Raw genomic sequence first — 6,549 nt, 5'->3', positions numbered from 1 at the left:
TCCCTGCTCCCAGCAACTAAAGAAAAGACCCAGTAGCAATGAAGACCCAGAACTGTCAAAATGAAAAAGAAGAGGAAGAAATAGGAGAATGACCTCTGTGGATATCTGGGGAAGAACATTCTACTAGAGGAACAGCATGTGCAAAGGTCCTGAGGCAGAAGGAGACTGATGTTTGGGGGAACAGCGAGAACAGTGAGACTAGCACGGGATGAGTCAGCAGGAGAGTCAGGAAAAGAAGATATCAAAGAGGCAGCACCGGTGAGAACAACAGGGCCTTCCGGGCAATTGTGAGGAGTGAGTAAGACAAACTGGAAAGTTCTGAACAAAAGAGTGACATCATCTTTTTTTTTTTTTGTAATTTTTTAAGATGTCATTTACATAAACTTCACCATTTTTGGTGTAGAGTTCTGCCAGTTCTGACAAATGTGTGCAAGCAAGCAATCATCGCTCTATCACCCCCTATCATCTCCCTTGCCCTTTGTAGCCTTTCCCATCCCCACATTTTACCATTGGCAACCACGGACCCATTTTCTGTCCTGATACCTTTGCTTCTTCTAGGGTGTCATTTAGAGGAAACTTTATAGTAGATGCCCTCTTGAGTCTGAGTTCTTTCCCTTAGCATAAAGCACTTGAGATTCATCCATACTGGCATATAGAAATTCTTTTTATTTTCTAAATTCAAATATTAAAATTGAGCAAGATTTCTGGCTTTTGTTGATGTCACATGGTCAGTATCCTATCATTTCCATAATGACTAGAAAAACACCAGGTTGTTTTTAATATATACATTCATTTACTATTACTTAGTAGTCACTCTAGGTATTACACATGGATGTGGTAGTTTGTTCATCCATTCACCAGGTAAAAGACATTCAGACTGTTTCTTATTGATGACAATGACAAAATAAAATCCCTACAAACATCTATATACAGGCTTTCATGTGATCGTAAGTTTTCATGAATTTCTTCTGACAAAGATGGAGTAACAGGAAATGGATTTACTCTCCTATCTGAAACAACTAAAAACCTAGTGGAAAATAATATACAAAATGGTTTTCAGACATAGGACATCAGACATCACAGGACAGTGATATCTGAGAGAGAAGAAACCAGTGAAAGGAGCCCTACAAATGCTGAGTGAAGGGAGGGGGACTCAGGCAGAGCCTGGCAACCAAGGAGATGAAGGTGGGAGTCAGGGAGGCCTCCACCTTGCAAAGTCCTGGAGACGAGATCTTTCCAGAGAGAAAGTTCCAGAGAGCTGCAAAGGGCCCCATCAGATTTTTGGCTTCTGAACAACCCCTGTGTGTGAGGAAGACACCTAAGGCTGCGGAAGAACCACCAAGAAGGATTGGTGAGAACAACCCCTAGAGGTCTCACAGGCCCAGGAGGAGGATCATCACCACCAACTAGAATGGAAAATGTCATGATTCCTGGGAGATGAGGAAGAGAATTCAAAGGATGTTGCCTCAGTAGTTAGTGAGATAGTGCATGTAGTTGCTCAGTCATATCCAACTCTTTGTTATCCTTTGGACTATAGCCTGCCAGGCTCCTCCGTCCATGGGGTGTCCCAGGCAAGAATACTGAAGTAGGTTTCCATTCCCTTCTCCAGGCAATCTTCCTGATCCTGGGATCAAACCTGTGCCTCCTGGGTCTCCACCATTGGTAGGCAGATTCTTTACCACTGAGCCACCTGGGAAGCCCAGTGGGTGAGATCAGCCCTAGATGAAAGGCTGCCTTGTGTCAGCTCCAGCAAGCATTCCCCCCTAATCCTTTCTGCTGGTTCTCTCCCTTAGGCTCACATAGCTTCCTCACACACCCAACTAGCAATACTCAGCTGAAGACTCAGGAAGACCCAGGAATTCTAACTGACTTTATCCTCCCGGAGACTCAATTCCTGTCGTCAACTCAGGGACAACACTAGGCTTAGCCTGGGTCCCCCTCCCTGTGCTGTGGTCGGGAAATTCTCTCCAAGCAGTAAACTGGGCCAGTGGAAGGCTCATTTGTTTTTCACTCTCAGAAACCATCTATCCTCCACTCCCTTTTGTCTTATGATTTTTGATGAAAACCACCATGTTATGTGTTTCCCCCAGTTTTTTAGTTGTTTGAAGTACAAGGGTAAATGGTCTCCAAGACTCCATCTTGGCTGGGAAGCGGAGATGACATCATCTAATTTTGTCTTAAAAGGATCACTCTGGAGACCAGACAAAGGATGGGCAAGGGCAACAGTAGAAAGACCAGTGGACAATTGCAGTAATCCAGGGGACAGCCAGTGGTTCCCTGGCCCATGACTTCAGGGATGGTGGTGGTGAGGTAACAGAGTTCAGGATGTACTTTGAAGGCAGAGCCAGTGAGATTTACTGATTCATGTGTGAAAGATCATAAGGAGTCATGGTAGACTCTACTATTTGAAGCCTAAAGAACTGGGTGAACAGGGAAGACTGGGAGGAGCAAGGTTGGAATGAAACAAGATCAGGAATTTGGTTTTGAACAGTTGACATAACCCTGTCTGCCAGGAAGCCATTTCTCAACACACATCCCTCCCTCCCAGGTCTGCCCCACTCCACTGACGGCCTCTCCTAATCTGGAACCCGAGGGTGTGCTCAGCTCTGGGCACACCCGGGCTTGCTTTCCAGCTCACTGGAGATGCCTTGATAGAGCCGTGCCTTGGCCAGCCCTTTCCAAGTACAGAAATGCTCACAGAAGCCATTACCTGGCTTAGAAACTACTGACATTTATGGCTAGCACTTTGTAGTTTTTAAAGTATTTCACAACTATTGTCTCCTTTAATCCTCTGAAGAACACCAGTGGTGGGTGTAACCATCTCTATTTGCAGGTTATAGAACCAGAACTAAGACTGAGAGACGTGAGGTGGTGCCCAAGGCCATTACTGGTCAATCATAGAGTGAAAACTTGAACCTGAACTCTGAATTCTAAATCCAGGATTGTTCTTTTCCATACTTAGACTCAGGCGATGGAAGGGGACCCTTCGTCTTACCTGTTAGCAGCTCGGGGACTTAATCTAAGCCTTGACCTGTGAGCACCTCTCCTTCCCGCCATTAGTGTGTTCCTGTTATAGTGCGTGCACATGCAAGTGGAATGCCAGGAAAGAACTGGCCAGATACCTGGGGTCCTGAATTGAGAGGGGTACTGAGCTGTCTCCAGCTTCAGTGTTAAGTCCGCTCTGCAAGTGACCTGCTATCTTAGTAGGAACCAAGACCATGAGGCAAAGTCTCTCAGTCTCTTGCCCCACATCCCCTGCAGACTTAGCAGCCTTAATTTCCACTTGACCTCCTTTCCCTGTTGCAGTAGCAGAGGGTTGATTCCCCTCTTGTCTAAAGTCAATTAGACAAGATAAAACCCTCCCAGCCTTGGGGACCATCCACTCAGGTCTGCTCGACGGACTCTTGCCTGCCTATCAGCCAAGACAGCCTTCCCCTCTCCACTAACTCTTCCCCACCTGCATTTAACCCTGATTTTATTTCATTTCTCCCATCTTAAGAAGAAAATCATCCATTCTCCTTCCTATCTGAGCCAATGCCTTTTCTTTCCTTCAAACCAAAGTTCCCTGATTTCATAACCTTGTATGCCAGTGCATTCCTCCCTCCCGCTGACTCATCCACACCCTGGAATCAGGCTCCTTCCGCCTCTCCCACCTGCCCGCCACCCCTTTTCCTGTGCTGGGCTCACGGGGATCACCAATGTCCTTTGTAAGGATTGATCCTTAACTTAGTGATGGCCACTCAGTTCTTAGCACTCCTTGCCACCTTGACCTCAGAGACACCACTTGACCTTACCCTTGGGCCTACCCTCATGACACCCTTTATGGCCTCCCCTTCCACCAAACAGCCCCTGCGTGTCAGAGCCCAGGATTCTCTAGATGAGCCTACCTTCACCATGGTTTGAACATACTACTTGAACTACTCCTAAGTTCTAGACTCTTTTTTACAACTACCTGCTATTATCCTGGAGGCACATTGAACATTTTTATAAATGCATTTATATTCTCCCCATGCCCAGAGCTCCCCTCTGCCCCCTTTCAGGGCAAAATTATCTCTAAATACCTGATCATCTGCAGGGGGATCTTAGAAGCCATCCTTGGCACCATCTTCTCCTAGGCCCCCCAAATCAAGCTCTGTATATTCTATCCCCTTGATTGTCTCAACCCTTGCTCTCCATTCCCTTCCTGCCTTCATCTGTTGCCTGGGCAACCACATCAGCCCTGCCATACTCACTCTCCTGTCTTGCCTTCCCCAATTCAACCCTCTCTCTCCCCTGTCTCTCCCAACTCTTCCAATGGTTCCCCATAGCCTACAAAATACAGGTTGAACCTTCTGGCATGGCCTACAAGCCCCGCAGGATTGGGGCCCCACCTACGCTGCCTGCAGACCTCCCTCCCCATCTCCAGCACACCACTGGGGCTTCGGCCACAGTTCAACCTCCTACAGTTACCTGAACCCCTATCCTCTCATGGGCTGCTTTGTGACCCCCAGAACACACTTCGCTTTCTCCTGGGCTCCCAGCTTTCCTGTGGGGGAGCACATGAACAGAGTGAAGTTCTTTTCCAAGCCTGGCCCGTAAAAATCCCCACACGCCATCTTCATTCTCTCCTTCCCCGTCCATCAACTGCATGGGAAAGGCTCCAAGGACCCAGAGGAGGAAAAAGTCACAACGTAAGATGTCACACCCCTGAGCAAGATGTGGAAAGAGCCTAGACAGGAGATCCACAACTGAGAAGCAAACTTGCATCATGTTAGAAGTTTTCTGTTTGAATTACAAGAGACTATAAGCTCCCTGAGAGTATGCTTTGTATTTAGTCCATTTTAGTAACACCAGCTTCTAACAGAGCATCTAGTTCAGAATAGTTCATCTAGTCTGTGTGCCTGCCAGCAGCTCAGATTAAGAACCCTTAAATTTATGTGTGTGGTGGGGAGGGGCTTCCCTGGTGGCTCAGTGGTAAAGAATCCACCTGCCAATGTGGGTTCAATCCCTGGGTTGGAAAGATCTGCTGGAGAAGGAAATGGCAACCACTTCAGTATTCTTGCCTGGGAAATCCCATGGATGGAGGAGCCTGGAGGACTACAGTCCATGGGGTCGAAAAAGAGTCAGACACAACTTGGTGACTAAACAACAACAATTTATGTGTACTTTTGTCCTGGCTGAGTCAGTATGGCCTTCACAGGGTGACCCTATGTCAGGCTTACCCAGGACAGTCCCAGTTCCTAATTTGGTTTTGACACATTCATTTATCTATCAATTATGACAGTTGAGTGGGGAAAGGAAATAGGGATGAAACACCAATGATGGAAACCTATCTAGGCCTTGGGACTGATCCTCATATGGGGAACTGCAAGTTCAAGGCACAGCATTCCAAGAGTGTTATAAACTCAGATGTGGACCAGGAAAGTTCAATATCTAGCTGATGAGAAGGTGTCAGGAGGTCACAGGCAACAAGCAAGAGCTGAAGACGGGTGAGCACATGGATCCAGGTGATGAGTCCATTCAGGCTGGGTGCACAGAGGAGTTACTATTGCTGAGGATGAAGAAAACACAGATGTCAAGGACATCTGCTGACACTGAGGACCTCATAGACCCCTGCCTTGCTGTGATCCTTGATTGAGGAAGCAGAGTCTTTTAACAAGATCTCTTGAGGACTTAGTGTTTGAAACCCTTTGAGATGCAGTCTTAGGTGAACCCATTTAAGAGAGGGATATGGGAAAAACATGTGGAATGATAGAATCCACAAATACAAGCACACAGACACACACATTCCCAATTCCTTCCCAGCCTGCCTTATGCCCAGCAGCTGGAAAGGAGGCTTGAGTGCTTGGTTAAACTATGTTCAAATAACTTAAGATGGACAATATGAAATGCACATGGGTAGTCATTCCTGGGATGTAAGCCTAAACTTCCTCCCTCCCCCATCCCCACCCCACGCCCATCCTCCCATCCCTCCAGACAGCATGACCCACCATGCATGGCTCATTGTGCCCATATACATCAGTGAGTCGTTTTGTGCTTTCTGTTTTAGATTTTTTTTTTTAATGTGGACTATTTTTAAATTCTTATTTATTTATTTTTGGCTGGGCTTTATCTTTGTTGCTTCACTGGCTTTTCTCTAGCTGTGGTGAGCAGGGGTTACTCTCTAGCAGTGGTGCGCAGGCTTCTTGTTGCAATGGCTTCCCTTGTAGAGCGCAGGTTCTAGTGCACGTGGGCGTCAGGCGTTTCCGCACATGGGCTCAGTAGTTGTGCTCCTGGGTTCTAGAGCCCAGGCGCAGCAGTTGTGGTGCGCAGGCTTAGCTGCTTCACAGCATGTGAGATCTTCCCAGATCAGGGGTTGAACCCATGTCGCCTGCATTGGCAGGGGGATTCTTTACCACTGAGCTACCAGGGAAGCCCTGTGCTTTTCCTCTTTAAGGTTGGCCTTGTAATTTGAAACAGATTTCACCTGGATATACGTGTTAACCTGGGGTGGAGGGACCTGGGTAAGGGAATGTGATGACATTGAGTGGTACCAGAATCACTGCCAAGGTCATCAGTACAGGGAAGGCC

Source organism: Muntiacus reevesi, chromosome 9, assembly GCF_963930625.1.
Source record: "Muntiacus reevesi chromosome 9, mMunRee1.1, whole genome shotgun sequence".
In the NCBI taxonomy this organism is placed as follows: Eukaryota; Metazoa; Chordata; class Mammalia; order Artiodactyla; family Cervidae; genus Muntiacus; species Muntiacus reevesi.
This window is presented reverse-complemented; position numbering follows the sequence as displayed.